Source organism: Mastomys coucha, unplaced genomic scaffold (genome assembly GCF_008632895.1).
Source record: "Mastomys coucha isolate ucsf_1 unplaced genomic scaffold, UCSF_Mcou_1 pScaffold5, whole genome shotgun sequence".
Lineage (NCBI taxonomy): Eukaryota > Metazoa > Chordata > Mammalia > Rodentia > Muridae > Mastomys > Mastomys coucha.
Window position 1 is genome coordinate 4,276,280 of NW_022196911.1, and position 21,356 is coordinate 4,297,635.

Below are 21,356 nucleotides of genomic sequence, written 5' to 3' on the forward strand. Positions count from 1 at the left end.
GCCCTTCGGTCCTGCCTGGTTTCAGTCATCGGTCTTCCTCTCTGCGTTAGTCGTGAACTCACAGTGATTGTGTACAGAGGAAAGAAGGGCAGCACTTATGGCTGGGAATGTAACAAAGATGAACACTCTGGAGTCAACCCAGCTTCTGCAGGGGCCAGCTTGTCATGTCAACAAATGAACACACCTTGTACTGACAGCTCAGCGTCCTTAGGGTGCCCACCCCACCCCTGGGTAGAGTGAGGGAGAGAACATAGGCTATCCAGTGGACTGTAAGCCTAAGCAAGAAATACTTTTTATCATAAGTATATCTCATGCAATATTTGGGGCAAACTTCCACTAATAGCGATTAACCATGAATTTCTTGTTGGTGAGTTTGACGGAATTCCCTGGTATTTGGTGACTGGACTTAAGGTTAGGAGTTTGAGCGTTCTCTACAGCTTTCTTAAAGGGAAACTTTCCATCAGCCTTGTCGCTGGCATAGAGTACTGCCGACTGGAACCAAGTCTCATCTGGAACTCTTCTCAGACGGATGGGTACACCTCTTTAGCCCCTCTTCCTCTGCCATCAAGAAAGCACACCAAGTGTGAGAAGGACTGCTACAGAGTCCTTTTGGAGTAAGATGTGCAGCGTAGACTGTATTGTTGTAGCTGAACTCAACAAATGGCTCGAGACCCTCCCAGCTTTGGGATAACTTGAAGGGCAGGTTCACCTTGAGGTTGGACTTACGTAGCCTAGAATCTAAAATAAGAGGTTGGGGTGGGTGAGAGGCTTTTTTTTTTCTTTTACTTGCTATCTGGGATGTTTTATCTGGGAAGAGGAAGAAAGACCAAAGAGAGCTGGCTAGGTCAAAACTGCCTGGCTCCTGGGAAAACACCCTGATGTGTGTGTATGTGTGTGTGTGTTGTGAGCAGTGGCTCCGTAGCAGTTATAGTGTAACAAGGTGAGGGCAAAGTCAACCCCACCTTGGCTGCTTAAGTAGCTCTAGTGGAAACTAATTGAAGATACAACCAAGTAGGTGAGCAGTGGGCGGGTGTCTCCCCAGTTGACCGTCACTGCTGGATTGCCCGTTGTTTCTTAATAATTATAAAAAGTGCCTGTGTTAGTAGCCTGCAGCACAGTTGGGATAAACCAAAAATAGAGAATAATTCATGGGGATAATTACTAATTGACCACTTTGAAATAGGGGTGAGGATTTGGTTATTTTTAAGAAGACTCAAAGCTAAGCTCTGATCTCAGCTTTCCTTTCTCTCGCCTTTGAATAAGAAACAAGCCAGGAGATGCGGTGTTTATTTGCATCCTTTGGTCCACACAAGCACCCACTGTCTATAGATGTGATCCTTTAGAGAAGTGTCTGGGTTAGGTAGAGTACAAACCACACAGAAGCAGGTAGCTATCGCTCTTCCTGTCCCTGTGAACTCTGTAGCTAGTCATTGCCCCAGGCACTGACCCTTTGAGTCCCTGCTGGGTGTCTGTGTAAGTCCAGCTACCACACAGATTGTGGGCATATTCCCCAAACCACCCTGTTAGGTGTCCTAGGAAGGATTCCAAAGAACAAGCTCCGTAAACGGGGACACATCTAGCTTGTCAGCATTCCAAAAGTTTTGACACCTTTTTCGGGGGGAGACAACAAAAAATACTTGAGCTGATTTCCTCAGCTGAGCTGCTTCTCTGGCAGCTCAGACCAGCAGTCATTCGTGGGTGCCAAGAAGTCCTTTGTTGGTTTAGGCTCATGCTATATGCTGCCAGAATATAGTTCCCTCCCACTCAATCTGCAATTTGAAGACTAGTCCCATCTGTGACTTATCACCCCTTGGAGTCCCGTGGGGGATAAACAGCTCTTTTTTGAAATGTCACAGAAAAGTTTGGCCCTACCTGATGCCCACAGTATAAACTGGGAGACAAGAAATCCACAGGCGTGTGTGTTCCTGGGGTGGGGCTCAGTGATGGCCACCTAAAGTGTGGAGAAGAGCTGCAGCCAAGTGCCTGCTGCAGTCTGGATCCAGCTCACACAAAACAGTTCAGGTCTCCTGTCTGCCCCTCCTCCCTGCTGGCTTAACAACAGGTTTAATAAAGGCTCACAAATCCCTCAGTTATTTAAGGAAAAGGGGTACATGTTTAAAAGGAACATCAGAAGAACAGGGAATGTTTCTCGAGGGACTTTGGATGGTTCCCGTGCCAAGTGGCCAGAGCGGGGAATAACAGTTTCTTTTGAAGACATAAAAAGGAAGACAGAGTTTCATTCCGTTGTAAATTCGTAAGCCGACTGCATCTCAAAACATAACCTTCTGGCCCTATAAAACTCTTTAACAAAGAGTTTACAATCAGGTTGTTCTGAGGCCTGCTGGAATTTTATTTTTCTCCTCTGTCCCGTCTCCAAGCCAAGGCACTTAAGCCAAGAACACCCCACCCCGTCCTGAATTATGATCCAGCTTCGCCTGCCCCATAGCCCTCGCCCATGGCAGTGCCGGGTAAGGTATAAGCCTCCCACGGGGTCCCAAGGATCAGCTTCTCAATTGAGTTCAGAGGCAGAAGGCTATAGTTATTTATTACTTAAGTCTTGAGCTTGCTATGGCTGGTTCTTTCCCAGTAGCCCACCAAAGGGAAGGGAAAGCCCAAAGAGGAAGAGGAGGCATTTGCTGACATTTTTTTCTAACCTCTTTGATCTCATCTATGGGTGGATCGAACTTTCCGGCAGGCAGTACACATTGTAACTTCAGCAAGGGCTTCTTCCCCAGGAAGACTTTGTGAGACACACACACACACACACACACTCCGCTGAGTTTAATGCTCCTACAGGGATCCAGTCACACACACAAAAGAAAAGATACCAAGCACCTCAAATGAAAGACATCAGGCCCATTTGAGGGAATGTCCCCTTGAGTACACAAGAAATGGAGGTTTCCTGTGGATCTCTGCGGTTTTGTGAACGTGGATGGGTGTGTGGGTGTGGAAGCATGAATATGCCCGAATGTGGAAGCCCTCTGGGCACTGGCCTTTTTTTGTTGTCGAGTCACCATGCTGTCTTTGCCTAGAATGCACCAAGTAGACCAGACTGGGTGGCCAGGGAGCACCAGAGACCCGCATGTCTTCACCATGCCCTCAGCTCTGACATTACAGGCATCTGCCATTACACTCAGCTCTTCTATGCCCAGAAGTAGGTTACCCTTACATTGGATCCCAGTTTGAACAGATTCACTGATGCTGATCTTTCTCATGGGCTCAGAACCCAATAGACAGTATAATGTCAGACCAAAGGCTTTCAAAATTCTACCTTGGAAGCTGTGGAGCAAGGGGGTACAGGTTGTCCTTGGGGCCTAGGCTGTGCAGCACACATCCAACACCTTGAATTCTCCCAGCCTTAAAACCAGGCTCTTAACTGCAAATTGGTGTTTGGGTACCGTGCATCACTGCCTGTGACATTTGTGGCCACAGCTCCTGTAAGCTGCCTCATGGCATATAATCATGTATCATTTTGCCAGGGCTCGGATGAGGACAGTGTTGACTGCAGGGTGGGTGGGTGGCAGTATACTGTACAGCTGGCTGAGTCAGCCCTCTTGACTGCCATCACCCAAGCTATCCACATAGCCTTCCCTTATTCCCCGTTACCTGTCTATTTTAGTGAGAGAACTACGCTATCATCTAGTGGGATTTGCCATTTGAGATCTGCTAGCATCCAAGATGTGCCTGCCCGCAAGTCTGAAGTCTTTTGAGATATGTTCAGGACCCTGGACAGCTGGATGGAATGCAGGTGTCCTGTCTGGGGTGGGGGACTACCAGAGATGGGTTCCAGAAGGTTCTATGCTATATCAACTCCATGAGAGGGGAGTCTTTGTGTGAGACCTATACAGCACATATCAACTCCCACAAATACTGCAAAAACAAAAAAAAAAATTCACTTCCTTATCCCCAATCCTGGCCAAGGCTTCTGAGGAATTTGATTCTGGAAACTACCCATTTTTTTTTTTTTTTTAAATCATTTTCCCTTCTAGTCTGTGCTTTTTTAGTTCACTGTGGACAAATGCCCTGAGAGTGCACTGTGTTGTAGAAAGAGGAGATCTATTAGTGACTCATTCATTCACTCTTTGTGAGCCTGTTAAAATCTATTTTAATTTTTTTTTTTTTTTCGAGGGAGGGTTTCTCTGTATAGCCCTGGCTATCTTGGAACTCACTCTGTAGACCAGGCTAGCCTCAAACTCAGAAATCCACCTGCCTCTGCCTCCCAAGTGCTGGGATTAAAGGCGTGCACTACCACCGCCCGGCTGTCTATTTTAAATTTTAAGACTTAATTTATTAATATTTTGTGTATGTAATGTACATATGTATGAATGTGAGTGCACACCTGCCGTATTGCGTGGAGATCAGAGGACAGCTTGCAGGCAGGAGCCAGTTCACACCTTTCACCATCTGGGGTCCTGGGTATTGAACTTAGATCGGCAGGCTTGGCGGCAGGAGCCTTGACCCGCTGAGCCATCTCACCAGCCTGTTAAGCTCTTTGTGAGAAAACAGCCTTGTGTCAGATTTCGCTGGGTTGTTCTGTAGACCACACACAGGCTCTGTAGCTATGAGCGGTGTCACAGACGCCTGATGTCTTTGGGGAGTCCTTCCCGCTCTGTGCTTTTAAGTAGCTGTGATCCTGACTGTTGGATTTGCTAGCTCTGTGCTGTGCCCATTCTAAGATGTGAGCTCCAGACCCTATCAGTACCACGGAGATGAGATCCACCATCCAGTCAGGCAGGGAAGCACTTACTAGTCGGCCTCTCTAAACACAACAGCAGATACTTAAATCTTTTTCTCTTAAATTGTACTCACCTACCTTCCTACTGATACTTTGAAGACAGCCTGTTCCCTCCTCTAAATGCTTTTGGGTAAGGAGAGAAAGCACATGTATGCAGAAAAGAGACCCAATACAGAGACGAGCCTATAGGAGGCAGCCTGGTATTTCTAGGTGCCCAGCGTGAGTCCCCCAGTTGCAATGGTCCCCAGAGATGCGGTTTCATAGAGCTATCATGGCTGTCCCAGTCTTGACTCTCCTCAGGGTCACTTTTCCCCTAGTCATCTAAGGGAAGTGAGTGACTTGTCATTCCCTGAACTAAGATGTCAATTCACTGTCACTAATTGGGTTTGCAAATTAGTTTCTGCAGCCATTAAAAAGCAATGGCGTCTGTGCCCGTGATTGGCTGCGTTGGCTCTGCAGCTAAGCTGAGGAGACAGCTGGGGAAGCAGATGGAGTTTGCTTCTTGAAGACTGGATATATAGGAAACTCTGAAGCCTGAAAGAATGGATAACTGTTCACTTTTCAAAAGGCTCCTTTTCTGAGAGAGAGAGGGGTGGGGGGAGAGAGAATTAACAGTAGGAGTTTTTAAAATGTTGACTCCTTCCAGTACACTAGAGACTTCATTATTGCCTTGCTTTCCAGAGTATTCGTTATGTGTAAGAATGATGTGCCTACTACACTATGCCTTTTAAAGTTAACTTTTAATATCGCTAGGATTTTTTAATTGACCGGCTCATTTATTTGAAGGACTATTGGCTGACTTCACTCTGGTTTGGCATAGAAGGGCACATCCCACTGAAAGAAGTATTTGAATTCGTGTTTGGAAAAAGAGAGTCCTGCCATGCAACCCCCTGTACAATGATTTCGATCTACTGTTGGAAACCCAAGTCAAGTGGCAGGAGATGTCATTTAGTTGCAGCGTTTCCCAGGCCCATGCAAGGTTCCGGATTCAATCCCCAGTGCCAAGGACGGTAGGGGGGTATTGGAAGGAAGGGAGGCAGATGTGAGCTTTTTAAGCCGTGTCCGGAGAAAACCTCTCTCAAGCTTCTATAGGTCACGTGCATTAATACTTAGCTTCTTCAGCTCCTGGCTTTACCCAGCCCCCAGGGTGATTCTGCTACCTATGGAATGGAGGCCACAGTCTCAAGCAATAGTGAGCAGGGAGACTGTAGTCTTCCTGGGTGACTAGTGTTGCCTCACCAGCATTGAGTCCTGCATCAGTCACTTACTGGGTATCCGTTGAACCCCAAGGCCTAAGGAAAGTGAGTTCATGCCTGCGCTTTGCTCTCATAGGCCCTGCAGCCTAGACACCCATCTTGTAGACCTGGTAGTATGTTGTGTGGTGGCAAAACAGTGCCTCAGCCTGCTCTGTGTTCTCTCTGCTAGTATCTTCTCTCCCAGACTCCACCCTAAAGTTGAGGGCATCAGAATGCAGAACTGCCACACTGCATGTAGCTCCGCTGGGCTGTAGCTTTGTATGAGCGCTTAACAGAAACTCTCTAGTTCTTCTGCTGAACCTCAGCAGAGACGAGTACTCTTTTGTTTTTTTCCCTCCTTTGAGGAGAATGGTCCAGAGAGAGACGGGGTAGCATTGGGAGGTGAGAGAGGAGGGAGAAGGCTTGGTTTGGGGGCCGAGACAGGACGTGGTAGCATGTTAGCAATACAGTCACTGTTGCCCAGGTCCCGAGCAAGGTGAGGCTGCACCTTCTGAGAAGGTAATGTGAGCAGAGACCGGGGAGCTGGGGACTAGGCACCATTAGCCTTTGAGGAAGGTTTTACAGCAGAGGCAGAGTTACTCCGTGGGGTGTTGGCTGATCAAGATCTCCCAAGGGAGGAAAAGGAAGTGGGGAGACATATCCTAGACACAGGCCGTGTAAAGCCCCAGCCTTGAGATCCACTCCATGGCCCTCCTTGCTGGCCTCTTGTCCACAGGGACGCTTGGGAATGTGACTGGCAAAAGAAAGAATGGCCAGCCCTCTTACAGTCCCCCTTTCCCCTTGGAGGGACACATAACCCACATAACCTTTCTCTTGATGCTCACAGCAGCTGAGGAGTCCACCCAGAGACTGTACATCATAAATAAATGAATGAATGAAGGAAGGAATGAATAAATGAATAAAGCCAGCATGCTTGCTGGGATGTCTGGCTCCACAGTCTATATGTTCCCTGCCACCAGTCTGTGGATGAGCTAGCTAGGGGACTCTGGCAGGTCCCAAATGCTGACCCCCAACTTCTTCCTAGCAGCACACAATATTACAGTATTTATGGGAACCGCTCAATCCATTATAGTCCAAGAAGCCTATCTAGACAAAGCATTTATGCTTCATGGCTTAGCTTTTCGAGATTTGTAATATTCGAGTGGGTTTTTGTTTTTGTTTTCAAATTAAGTGAATAAGAGGCATGGAGGGACCGGGAATCCGGGGCTGGCATGGTCTCTCTGTGTTGGTGTGTCCGAGGGAAGATGGGTTAAGATGACTCCTGAGCTCCATGCTGATTTGACTTCTCGTCTAGTGTAGATGTAAGTGGCTGCTTTGGGCTTAGTGACTACTCTAGAGTAACTGTACATGCGGTACATGTGGCTATCAGGCAGGCAGTGCGACCTCAGTTGAACAGAAGAGCCCTGGGTATTTCCCAGCGTAGAATAAACTTCCTCACTAGGCAATGGATGCTTTTGGTATTGTAATTATCCTTATGTGTGATATTTGGGAAGTTAGGACTTCTTATTATTCCAGTCTAATGGGATGAAGCTCCATGCATTCCAAAGTAGGTGTTTAGCTACAAAACAGAGAAAATTGCCAGAACGCATCTGCACAGACTGGCAATCCCGGTTCTGTGCCAGCCATCGTGAGCCCATATGGGCTGACCAAACACATCAGCTGGCCGGGGCAGATGGGAGCCTGGCATCTGTGAATAACTCTGGCCCTTCCCTCCCCATGTCTTGGGACAGGCTGGCTGGGGGTGGAAAACAGCACGTCCATTACCAAGCACGCATACATCACCTTCTTACCTTGTCCTCTGGCTGCTGACCAGCTCCTTCGGTGCTGGAGCAAACTTCTCTAATACTGTGTTTCTTTCCTCCTGGCTTCTTAATTACATGCCTTCGTCTTTGGTGGAGAGCAGAGGCTAAGGCAGTATGGGTTTCTGGTCCCGACCTTTGCTGGCTAGTGGCAGCTCTGGCGAGCTGCTTCTCCTGGGAGAGGATGAGTTACAAAGAGGTCAGAGGGCACTCTGTGGGCATTGTGTCCTCATATGATTCTCCCTGTCCTCTCTCCTCATGGCTGTAACTTAGAAATGACTCTGTGATTATACACAGTTACAGCCTGCCAACAGGGCCATCCGTTAATATGGAAAAACCAACCAGACCACAGGATCCTCCCAATAATACACGGGTGAAACACTTCTGTTTCTCCATGCTGCTGGTCCCCCCTCCCCCACCCAGAGCCATGTCCCTAAGGTGGGGCACATCTTTGCTAGGTTCTTCCTCTTCTGCCCGGTGTCTTTGACCTGGGGACCTGGCCAGCTAGCCACTGTCCCTACCACTGGATGTGTGTAGTAATGAGGGGTACAGTGGGCATGGGAGCATCTGGGCCTCTTTGTGGCCCTCAGCATCCATGAATCATGGCATCTGGTGGCTGTGCCACTTCCATGCATTGTCAGTGGAATGGACATTGAGAGGAAAGGCACAGCATTAAGGGGCCAGGCATGCTTAGCCCGAGATCCAATCCCTAACCATGTTGAGGTGTGTTGTCTTGGTTCTTTGACATCAGGGCGCCTGTTTGCTCCTCTGACAGGAGAGGGCTTCCTGACTACGTTTCCCTTCAGATCTGTTTAGCAGGCACTGAAGACTCCTCGGCATCTATTCCCCATCAGGCTGCACCTGGGTATGAAGCACAGTTCTCTCCACTAGTCTTTACTGTAGAAGGACAGTAGCTGCGCTTGTCCAAGTGGCACACACAGGCAAACATGTTACCAATGGTGGTTCCAGCTAGGAAAGCCAGATCTAAAACTCTATGTCATCCAGGTATCACCGGCGCCTCTGAACTTGCTCCTTCTCAGATTTATTTCAGAGCAAAGGTGTACCTGTGTTCCCTAGTTCTAGTCCCCGTTCTTTATTTACTGTAAAATTATAGGTGATGTCTCGCTGAGTCATGAGCCACCCTGGTAGCATGAAGAGAAACCCCTGGTCGTGTGAGAATGAATTTCTTCACAGAATCTCACCGTGAGCCAAACTATTAATGTAATGGGAAGACAGTAGGGAAGAGAGAGGCACCTGGACCGATTATGTCAATAATCCTCTTTTAACACCAAGAACAATTTTATAATTCAGAAGGTCTGTGGCTGTAATTATCCCCAGGTCAAGTGTCCTACCCACTTAAAGGCTGCTCATTTGAGGGTGACGGTTAAAACTGTTTAAACCCCTTTTTGAAACAGCCAGGGTTCCCTGGTTTGGACAGTCTGGGTTTTTGTTTTGTTTTGTGTTCTTGTTGCCTAGAGACACTATTATTTGTAGCCCAGACTCACTTCAAACTCAATCCTCCTGCCTCAGCCCTCTGGGTGCTGGGATTACGGATATGCGTCAGCACATCCAGGAGAGTTTCCTTTTTTGTGGCCCGGCTTCAGGCACAGCTGCTTCTGCTGGATTTGATACCCACGGGGGCAGCAGAGATTCTGTGTGGCGGTCCATGGCACACGCAGATGGGGCACACCACAGAGGACTCTGAGGCTGTACGATTAAAGCATCATAGCTTGGAGCCCTTCCTCTGTGGGATGCTGGGCAAGGTGTGTCTGGCATTCATTTCTTTGTGGAGATCTCTCTTTCTGACTCTTCCTTGTCAAGCCGGCAATCTACTAGCGCTAACACTGTTGGCAGAGGTATGCAGAAGACATGGGTACTGAGTAGAGATCCTGCCAGTATTCAGTGCTAAGAAGAGAGAACTGGCCTGGAAAGGAGAACTCTTGGTTACCACCCCAGTCTAAGGCTCAAATTAGCCTAATGCTGAGCCAGCCTCCAGTGCGATCCCAACTTGGCTGCCTCAGGGGAAACTGGGTTCCTTGTTGTAAGAGCCAGCGAGCTCATACATGGGAGCTGGCTTCAGAAAGCAAGCACTATGCCATAAAAGCTCTTGGCCCACCATCTGTACACCTCACGTTCCTTGCATTTTATTTAATTTTCATTTTGCTTTTTTCTTTCTTCTTCTTTTTTTTTTTTTTTTTTTTTTTTTTTTTTTTTTTTTTTTTTGGTTTGGAAAGGTCATATAGCAGAAGATATGAAATCGGATGGGAGAATTCCAGTATTTTTACTCATATAGCTTAACCATACTATCGTTTGTGAAGTTTTTATTTCCTTATGCTAGCATATATGTTGAGGCGTCTCTGAATTAAGCTGATTCTCGACGCAAAGCTAGAGCCCATGGGTTGAGTTTTAAGCCTATCCATCAGCAAAGGTTGACATGGCCAGACCCGGCTATGCTCTGTAGGGATCTAAAAAGACAGAATATGTGGACATGTTAGAAGTTATCCTTGGATAGCCACCTTAGGCATGTACTTTAGGTCGATATACTTTCAGTACATATGTAAAGGGGTTAGGGTACAGTAATGGCAGGGACCATGTTAGTCCTTGGTGGAGGTGTACTTGGAGCCTAGATCCGCTGACTTTTGGGAAGGTCTGCCTTCTGACTATTTCTGCTCTACCGGAAGAAAACATAGCAGTTCTGGGCACAGAAAGTCATCAAGCATCAAAGCATTTTCATTGGTGTTGACACCATCTCTTCTTGGGGGAATTAAAAAAAAAAATAGGAAAGTTATTCCATTTACCAGTGATGACGTTATTGTTCCTTTTGTCAACAGGCAAGATGATGAATGAAGTCCTGGCAGCCTCCAGTGTCCCAGGCCTTGTAGAAATAAGTGAGACAGACGCGCTTCAAAGTTCTAATGAGCGTCACACCGGAAGCATTAAAAGGAGCCCCGAGCCCCGCCGCTGCCTGTTGAGAAGGCTCTGTGCTCTCAGGCGTGGTTTCTGATTGAATGCAGAGGTCACACGCATGCCTCCCTCTATTACCTGTCGGAGCAGGTTTAATTTTATAAATTCTAGACACAAACTCTATGAGTTTCTAGTTCATAGTTGTTCTTTTTGAGGATCCACTCAGACGAACAGTATTACATCTGTAAGAGATACGCGCTCTCCCACTGCCCACAACTAGTTGAGGACTCACTGGCGACGAACTCCATCAGTAGCATCGCCAGGTGCATGATGGGAAGGACAAAGGGCGAGGAAAACCCTCCCCTGGAGACTCATACAGATGGCCAGACCCATAGTGTTACTACACCAGCGATTTTTTCCCCCCTTGAACACAGTAACTTACTACTGTAAAGCCATGTACAAAAGCCTGGCTGTGGCTTCAATCCATCGTTATTACTTCCTTCCTTGAACACTCAAAAACTCTGAAAGTTGTTCAGAGTTTCATTTTCTTAAAATCCTTTTTAATGGATCTTTGAGGAAAAATCCAAGGTTCAGCACACCACCCTGAACCCTTTGCTCCGGCCTTGTCCTGTCACGCAAGCAGCAGACACACTGGCCGAGATGAGAAGCCTTGTGGGAGAGGGAGGGAAACTGATAATCAGGCCTACTGCATGGTAGTTTACCACACTTCATGAATCATTTCCCAGGAGCTTCTAACTGAGGCAAAGATGGTGGTAGTCTGCTGCAGAACATCAGACCTGATTTCTGTCTTTGGCATCTACCAGTGTTCACACAATACCTGGGGGAGGGAGACTCCAAAAATTCAAATGTGAGCACCGTTTATACCCCAAAAGAATATTTTTAATCATTCTTTTGCTTGTTTTGTCAAAAAAAAAAATTAAAGTGCTTGGAATTCTTTATCTGTGGTCCCTTGGAATGTAATCAATGAGAACTCTAACCTCCAACAGTATGATCTCACTTTGGACATTCATAATAAAAGCTGAAACTCATTTTGGTTGCAAGTCCTTTTTTTGCTGTATTGGGTACATAAGTCGCAATTTACCTTTGCCCAGCACCCCTACCATCTGCACATCTATACAAAGATGTATTCATCTTTCAAACCCCTTCCCCACCCCATCCCACCCCACCCCCGTCTTTTTCGCTGGATGACTGACAGTTTGCAAATTTGAACAGCCACTCTTCTGTGATTTCCTGGAAGACCCAGAGTTCTTTGGATGCCAAGGTCTCTTTGAATATGCATTGCAACGTGGGTTAAAGTTATCTCCCAAGGAGTATAGCAAGGCTCTCTTGAGTTTCTCCTTACATTTCCTATTACATGAATCCTAATGTGATTGATTATGATCCATCTTGGCTGTGCTGCCGTTCCTGCTAATGAGCTGGAAACTGGAAGAGGCTACAGCTGACTCAGTGACGTGGTGTGGGCTTCTCAGAGCATCTTTGTTTCACTCTCCAGCAGGGTGGGGTGTTACTTTTAGTATCCCAGCATACTGAAGTTAAGAAAGAAAACAGCTCCCCAGAAGTCCAAACATGCCAGTCTTCTGAAGTATGTATATATCTTGCTTGGCATGCTTACTAAATCCGCTGTGGCAATGTGAAAGGATCGCTTTCTGTCTTCTTAACTAATCCTGCAATGGGCAGGTGCACCGCCCACTTAGCATCTACCTCACAGTACCTAACCCTTCTCCCAAAAAAGAAATAGCACAGATTTGGGGTTCATCCGGGTATTCTAGTGCATATATGAACAAATGATTTGGGAACTCTGGGGGCTGGGGAGATGGCTCAGTCGGGAAGTGGTGGCCACACAAGCCAAAGGACTTGAGTTTGGAACTCAGCATCCATCCAGTGAAAAAGCCACTGGTGGGGTGATGTGTGCTTGAACCTCAGTGCTGGGGAGATAGAGACAGGGAGACCTCTGGTGTCTGTAGGCCAGCCAGCCTAGTCAATAAGTCAAAATCCTAGTAAGAGACCATGTTTCAAAAAAATATGGTGGACAGCACCCCCTCTCCATCAAGAGGTTAATCTATGGCTTGCACACACAAACTGATCTGATCATCTATAGCAGTAGGTCCCGGTTCTGCCTCCCAGCCCTATTCTCACAGAAATAAGACTCAGACTCAAAATATATTTATGGATACCTTGGGCTTATAGCTAGGCTCTATTCTGACTAGATCATAACTTAGATAACCCAAATAGTTTAACTCACATCCTGCCATGTGGCTGGTTACCTGTGCTCAGGTACCATTCGTCTGTCTTATCCCATCTTTCTGGGCAAATCTGCCTGGCTCTATCCCAGAATTCTCTCTCCTCCCAGATGTCACACCTCCTATTTGCTCCCTAAGCCATAGGCCATCAGATTTATTATTGATAGGTGCCTCATCCTCCATACAGACATAAGATAGTCTCTCTACAACCATCTTTTTACTAACAAACATGGGACATTATTATATTGCCCAGGCTGGCAACTCCTGCCGTAAACTCCTGGGCAATCCTGTTCTACTTTACTTGAGTATCTGGTAGCTGGAGCAATAGAGGCCTACTTACCATCATGACCTTTGATTGTTGAACCTTTAAACTGGGGGAAACAGAGCAGGTCCAGAAAGTTTCCTTCATAGAGGATGATGGAACAAAGTAGAATTGTAAAGGACTTAAAACTGAACTCGTTACTTCAAAAGCCAAGCCCATACATAGGCAGTCAGTGCTTAGCTGGAGATGCTTTTCTGAAGGTCATGGGCACTGAGGGGTCACCTATGGGAAGAGATGTCCTTTAAACCTCTAAGGACAACCCTCCTAGTGGAGGAGGTTGGTGACGTCGCGGCTGGTTGATCTCAGAAAGCTCCACTTCCTACCAGCATCCGACCTGTCCTCTGTGGTCACCATGACATTTCCCACATGCTGCCTGACCCCGCATTCAGCAGCAAAGGAAGCCTTTCACAGGTCCTCCTTCTGGAGAGACTTCAAAGGCTGTCCGTTTTATGAAACAGCCTTGGGTGTCTCTAATGCTGAAACCACTGGGCAGAGGCCTCCGCATGGCTCGCTTGGTTTTGGAAGAGCCAGCCTCTCACCTGAGTACGGGGTCGGTGATTTCATTCAGACGAGGTGAATGGTCTGAAGCAGTTTCTCTGGTTAATCAGTTATTCATAGGATAAAAACAAAACAAACAAACAAAAAAATGCAAAAACCCCAGAAACAACAACACCAGAAACCACACTGTTTCAGAATGGTCTCCCCAAAGGAACTACACATAGATGCTCGCCATTCATCAAATCATTTGTGCTTTAAGCGGTTAAGTGGGCCGCCAGGCTCTGTGCTGCAGAAGGTGGGCTCCTTCTGCTCATTGCTAGTGACTTCCAGAAATCTATGATTTCTGCATCTATTTATTAAAGTTGGGGACACTCCACACGGTGGCTCCAGATCCACTTATTTTCTTAACAAAAAGAAAATTCCGCACACTCTTTTGGAGGACTGGCTGGGATCCCAGATGTTGTCAGTGGTTAGCCTGTCTCAGGTTTGCTTAGGCTGGGTCTAGTCCTCTTCTGCTGAGGCACACACTGCCTTCACGATACTGTCCCCCATTGAAACAACTTGAGTTGTGAGTTAATACAGAAGCAAGATGAGGCCCATTGCCACACCTGCTTATGTCAAAGCAAAAAGAAATACTCTCCCATGCAGAAGGATACACATAGATTAAATGCCTATTAATATGATTTAGTAAAAATCATGAACTATAAAAAAACATAAAATGCATTTTGTTAGCTAAAAAATTACACAGTTTCAAGTGCTATGCTCTGATGCAGCTTCTAAAGACACCTTCCATAAAATTAACGCAAATGTTAAACTTTGCTGAAGTATCCACAGTTCTAGAAGGAATTGTGGTTTTCAGATGCCTAGAACTATCAGTGTGCACAGGTAAAAAAATCTGAACGTGCTTTCTACAGTTACGCTCCGCTGATCCCTGGTGAGAAGAATAGCATTGACTAGAAAGGATTGACAGTCAGACTTGTGTTTTAAACTTTGTAGGGTCTAAAGTGAATCTTTATCTAGTGGATCCTTGGCAGAAGATCACACTCACATTTCAAACTCCCTTTCTCCACCCCTCCCAATGTCAAGCAGGCTAATAGCCAGAGCTGGTCACAAGTGGGTCAGGTCTCTGCCACTTATCATTGGACTGCCTCTTTGTACTGTCGAGGAAAATTTTTTTACTAAGTAAAATTTTTATCCCAAACGCCCATGTTATCGGGAGTTTTGTTTTTGTCCATGTGGAATTAAGTACGCGTACATAGAAAAGGTCATAGAAAAGCAAAATGCCTAAAGTTGAACCCTGGTGGGGGCTGCTGAGAGAGCAGAGGATCTCAGAAGCCTGCCCTGGCTTCCTCAGCCTGTGTGGCCAAGTCTCTCTATAACAAAGCTGCTGAGGCCGGCTGATGCCTGCCCCTGTGGTAGGACTTTCAGGAGAATGTTGCAAAGATAGGTGTCAGCCAGGCACCGATTCATCCAGCATTCACCAAGTGCTCAGTACGATCTGCCTGAGATCAAAGATGAAACCCCGTTACAGACCACCATCCAGCCGTGTAGGATCCCCACACTAAAAAGGATTACAGGAGTGTTGTGCTTGACAAAAGATGAGTGCAAAGGGAGCCCACAGAGGCAGGTCCAAAGTAGTAGTCTCTTCATGATGAGAATTAAAGCAGTTCTGTGTCGTAGTTGATAAATGCTTTTTGCTCCGCCCCAGTCAGCAACAAGATCATCGTTTTGTTTAGATTCCAAGCCATCAGGGTGTGGCTTCTTTATGATGGTGAGCCATTTCCCTGTAAAAGCATAGGCTTTCAAAGGGCTTGTCTGATTTCTGTGTCCTACAAGCAAAGGTCCCTGTAGCAAGTGGGCATTCTGGTGAAATGACCTGACTTTGAAAGTGCATCATCTCTTCTGTCTCAAGCAAGAGGGAGATGAATTCAAAGCAAAATAGGACAATTCATTCTCTTTACTCTTAAACTCATATATGATTCCACAAGTTATGTTCCCAGCTGCACTTAAATAGGACCCCTGGTTTCTGAACCCCTAATCTTTAGGGTTAACTTACAAGTCCGACCACCCATGATGCTATCAGACTCAGCATAAGAATTGTCATGTTTGACCAATAAATAGATGGAGGGAAAAGAGTTTGAAATGCAAACACAATGGCTGGCCTTTGGAAAATTATAAATAAAATGTAAGAAGCTATCTCTACTAAAAAGCCAAATGGATTTTTTTGAAACATCTTTCCTATTAGAATACTAATATTGAGGGGCTGTATTAAGAGTACTGGTTGCTCTTGCAGAAAACCAGGGCTCAGCCCCTACATAGTAGTTCACAATCATCTGTAATTCCAGCTCCTGGGAATTTGATGCCCTCTTCTACCTCTGAGAGCACCAGGTATGCACATGGTGCATACACATACACGCAACCAAAACACCCCTACACAGAACATATTTTAAAAATAAATTTTAAGTTACATGCTGATAGATACAGACATGCACACAAAAATGCATCGGAACCAATATTTTGCAGAAAGACAGAAGAAGGTAGTATCGTTCCTGGAATTCCAGCTATTTTCTCATGTGGGGCCATCTTCACGGTGTACAGAGACAAAGATGGTTTAGCTAGACCTTTGCTGCATGTGACACTGGGCAGAGAATGACTGAGGGAGTGGACCTTCCTTAGAGAGATGCTTAGTAAATACAGACAAGAAAACTAAAGTCAACAGCTGCTTCTGGGACTGCAAGTTGAGTCACCCCTCAGCTCCTCCGTGCTGAGCAAAAGCCAGCATCAATGGTCACAGCCACCTGGAACATAAGGCTTGAGAGACGTAGGTTTGCTTTGAAAATTCAAGTACTTCCACTGACCGTGGACACTACAGATGTCACTAATAAAACTTTTTGTTTAAGCACAAATAAGCATAAGCATGATAGCCACCGAAATCGTTTGCCAGTTACCCTGCTTTTGGACGTGAGCCAAGACACAGCCCTAGTGGTTCATTTAATAACTCCCCCCCCCCCCCTGGAATTCCTACTAACTTCAGTCTCTGTAACTGGACCGTCATCACACTCTTCAGATGAAGGGTCTAGGAGATAACACCACAATTTAACTACTACTTTAAAACATATGTATTTTGTGTGGGGAGGACAGGGTGTGTAGATGCCACGGTGTATGTGCGAGAACTTCAGAGGACAACTTGTGGAAGTCTCCTCTCTCCTTGGAGCTCCTCCTGGGGATTAAACTTGGGCCATCCTAGGGTGTGCCCTGGATGCTCGGAGTCTTAGATGAGGCTCGAATAGATTATGCCCTGGAGGCATCGTTGGGTGCAGCTGGGATGGGAAGAGACAGATGGGTTGGTGTCGGAGCTTGTTATTCTTCTTGCAGATCTAACTGTCCTGGGCTCCTTAGGATGGAGGTGGCCACAGAAGCAGCTCTCTGAGCCATATAACAAAAAGTTATGTTTTGTGTGACTCAGGATATAATGGGCTCAGCAGAGGCTGGGCATTCAGGAAATGATGGTTGCCATTTGTCCCTAAGGTAAAATAAAGATAGAGAGACACCGGGTGATTAAGGGATGTCAGGATAATGAAACTGAGAACCGGAGGGTGACACCCAGGCTCACAGGGGACTCTCCCTTTGTCTTTCCTGGACAATTGAATGGCTCCTCTGTTGCAGACTCTTGGAAAGAGAGCTACAGCTTTACCGAGAGATAATGCTATTTATTGCAGGCCTCTGTTTTCCCAGGGTGGGATCAACAGGATCTGCTTGGCAGATAAATCCAGAGGCAACTGGGAAGTGAACTCTTTGGATAAGACCTGCTGTGTGTCTCAGTTTGGGGTGAGGTGTGGGGCACATAGTCAAAAGGCACCTCATTGCAGTTCAGGGATGGCCCCAAGCACAGAAGAGAAAAGAAATGAAGGGACAAGAATACATTGTCATAGACTTTTAGCATGATTCTTCTCTGTTACCAGACATTTTTAAAATTATCTGTTTTGTATATATCTCAGATAAACAAAAATTAACCTTTTTTTGAAAAGAGAAAGGAGGGTGCAAAAACAATGTCTATGGAATGGATATAATACCCATTGTGCGGAGGTGGGGTGGACAAAGGCTTCCCAGTCTACGTGTGTGCGCAGTGTAGCTTTTGAATGGTGCACAGTATGGAGAGGAGAGCTTTAAGGTGTGTGTGTGTGTGTGTGTGTAGGTGTGTGTGTGTGTGTGTGTGTGTGTGTATGTGCTCGTGTGCTCGTGCACTTCTCTGGGATGGAACCGCCAAACAATCTCAGTGTCAGAGCAGGTGGGAACCCAGACCAGCATTGGAGCCCCAAGCTCCATGACTGTGAACATTGTGGGATCTACACAGCACTTATGACACATTTAGTCCTCTTATTAAAAAAAAAAAAGAATTCATCTTTCCTTCTCATCCCCTGACTAGCTCCTAACTTATTTAACCATTCAAACTATTCTATGTCTCCCACTTGGTTAGTTACCTCTCCTTAATCCTGCCCGATTCTTTCTTTGCATCTCCTCAGCTTCTTACCAGAATCTCTCCTTTATTCTAGCCTGAGTTCATCTACTTGCTGCTTTATGTCCCTCATCACCCCATCTCTCCACTCTACTCCTGAGTTCCTGGGTGAGTCTCCCAGAATCCTCTCTCTTCCTCCCAGTGTCCCACATCCTATTTCCTGCCTTAGCTCATTGGCCATCGGGTTTTTTATTGACAGGGGGTGCTTATAAGAGATTCTCTCTACACCTCTATTTGATAAAGACCATAACTTTTCATCTGACTTGGCAAAGAGCTTGATAACCCTCCAAACCAGAGAATCAATTTTATTGCTAAGGAAACAGACCCAAAGGGATCATTTTAAAGATGAAAGGACAGTTGGGAACCAGTGAATGTAGAGCTAAGTGCAGGGGTATCTGAGGGTATTGATCACCTGAAGCCCCTGGAAATACAGCTGAGCTGTGATTGCTGGTGGACAGTATCCTTGGGTCTGCCATGGAGGCAGCGTCAGGCAGCTTCAGGGTGTAGCAATAGTCCAGCAGGTTCAGGAGACACAGGCCACAAAAAGCTAAAAAGAAGCTATGACGTGAGACCAGCAAGCCTGGTTCCTTCCTCCCTCCCTCTGTCCCTTCCTCCCTCCCTCCCTCCCTCCCTTCCTTCCTCCCTGCCTCCCTCCCTCCCTCCCTTCCTCCTTTCCTTCCTTCCTTCCTTCCTTCCTTCCTTCCTTCCTTCCTTCCTTCCTTCCTTCCTTCCTCCCTTCCTTCCTTCTTTCCTTCCTTCTTCTCTTTCTTTCTTTTCCCAAGGCTCATGGACAAAACAGAGTTTTACAACGTGAAGTTCTTTGATAAGTTTCATGAGACTGTTAATCCCAACACTAACAGAACTTCAATAATAATAATAATAATAATAAAATAATAATAATAATAACAACAATACAACACAGGGCTTGCCCAATGCTGTGATCAACCAGGCTTGTAACAGCCAGGGAAACCCTGAGAATGGCTGAGAGATACCTTGACACTCACTGCCCCCCCCCAGAGGGGGGGAAGAGAACAGGCTAGAGGTTAGTGGTTCGGGCTTCACACATGTTTCACCTGGACTCAGCAGTTCTCAGCTCTATTATACGTTGGAACTCCCCTTCCTCTAAGACTCGGTTTCCCCATCTATAACACTGGGATAAAGGTGCCTGCCTGGTGGATCATCTTGAATTTAATGAAAAATAGACTAGGGGTCTAGCTGATCTTTGTCATATTTGTTGTGTCAAGTGTATTTTGTATTGTGGAACTATGGTAACTTCTTATAACAAAAAGTTGATGGAATTAACCTTTCTAGGAAGGAATAGGGTCTGCTGTACAAACTCAAAGTCTGAGAAAAAAGAAATAGCCTTTATTTTTAAACTGATTCCTTCTGGTCCCTGCCCTCCCACGGCCGACCTCAGCCGTAAACTCTCCTGTTTGATCTTAATGTTCTAATACAGGGTGTCATGTAGTCTAAGCCAGCCTCTGCTCAGACTCCATAGGTAGCCACAGATGACCTAGAATTCCTGATCTCTCTGCTTCCACCTCCCAATGCTTCGATTGCAGGTGTATGTACCACACTTGGCTCTTGGTTTGTTACTTAATTATTCAAGAATTAAACATCAAAGATAGAAAACAATAAGTTACAAATGATTCCAGTGAGCTTCTAGAGGACTGGGAAGGGACATAGGAGGGAAGAAAAGGGACACGGGCCACTCCAGGAGCCACAGAACAACCTTACAGAGACAGAATTTGGTGCCACTGTTTGTCGAAGATCATGAGGACCCGGTTGGGGATGCTCTGGGGACTGGAGCCAGGGAGACCTCAGAGAGGGCAGAGCAGCAGCTAGCATCGACTACTCCTTTGTGTAATTACAAAACTGGGGCTCAGCCCCTCCTCACTCTCTCAGCAGGTACTTGCAACTGAGGGCTGAGTTGACTCTGACGTTCAGTCATCCCTCTCCAACCACATGGAGCACTGGTAATACTGAAGCTGTGCCCATGTTTTCAGTGGATGGCAAGATGAGGAGATAAGGAGTTCAGGGGTTACTCAAGTCCCTTCCAAACATGTCTAGAGCATTGCAGGTCTCCTCGGCCTCTCCACTCCTGCTCTCAGACGCCTCTCCAAGACCATTCTGAGTCCTCACCCAGGCTCTGGGTCCTCCCTTCCCCACTCTGTCTTGTTCCCACTCATGTCCCATTGGCTTCAGAGAGCTACAGAGTGACCTGTCAACAAGACTTTGAATAGACTGTCCTACATTCTGACAGGAAAGACTGTGGGCCCCTTGCCTGGGCCCAGGGAGCTGTCCGGCCTTTGAGGAATGAATGAAGAGGGGCAGAGAGCAAGCTGGCCTGTTCCCTCTTGAGCAACTCATTCATGTCTTAGCATAGCTGCCTTGAGATCCACCTCCTCCTCCTGCCTGTGTCTTTAGGCTTAGGGCCTGCCCAGAGAAGCCATGATGATCTCACCTTGAAATCTGTGACTTAACCACACCTGCAGAGGCACCTTTTCCTAATAAAGTCACACAGCCAGGGGTTCCCGAGGCTCAGACAAGGACGCACCTGTCCATTCTACCCGCTTCGTAGCAGAGTCCAAAACCTGCATTATTTCTCTGTACCTCCCCTAAAATGTGGGTGTCCTCTGAATATATCAAGCCGGCCATGGGTAGAATACGGAATATTCTAAAAAAGTCACTTGAATAATAGCAGACTGGTTAGGGAATAAAATTTCATATAAGGGTCTAAGCTCTGTGCCCAAGGAATTCGTCTTAGAAAAACAAAACAAAAGATCACCAGGTATGGTCGTACATATTATAATCCCTACAGTTGGGAGGCAAGGGCAGGAGAATCAGGAGTTTAACGTAATCCTTGGCTACATGGCAAGCTTGAGTATAGCCTGGGATACCTGAGAGCCCATCTCAAAACAAAACAAAAAGACGCAAAGGCTCTCAGACCCTTACGTCTCATGCCTCTCCCTGCCTCTGCCTCTGCCGCACACTGCTGGTTCCTGAGTTCTTGTCTCCCTCATGGGTACAGCAGGCATCCTGCTTTCTCCTTCACTCCTTCTAGG

At 46.5% G+C, this 21,356-nt stretch overlaps 1 protein-coding gene across 7 annotated transcripts in view; it reads left to right on the forward strand.

Annotated features, from left to right (window-relative positions):
• The window catches only part of Scaf8 (SR-related CTD associated factor 8), a 307,179-nt gene that overhangs the window by 128,183 nt on the left and 157,640 nt on the right, over positions 1–21,356 (forward strand). For 5 of the 7 annotated variants that reach the window (XR_004113424.1, XM_031353067.1, XM_031353070.1 and 2 more), the window contains one exon: positions 10,622–11,743. The exons of the other annotated variants lie outside the window; for them this stretch is intronic. The gene's annotated coding sequence lies outside the window, so the exon portion shown is untranslated. Of the gene's footprint in view, positions 1–10,621; positions 11,744–21,356 lie in introns of those variants that run through there. 7 annotated transcript variants of the gene reach the window in all.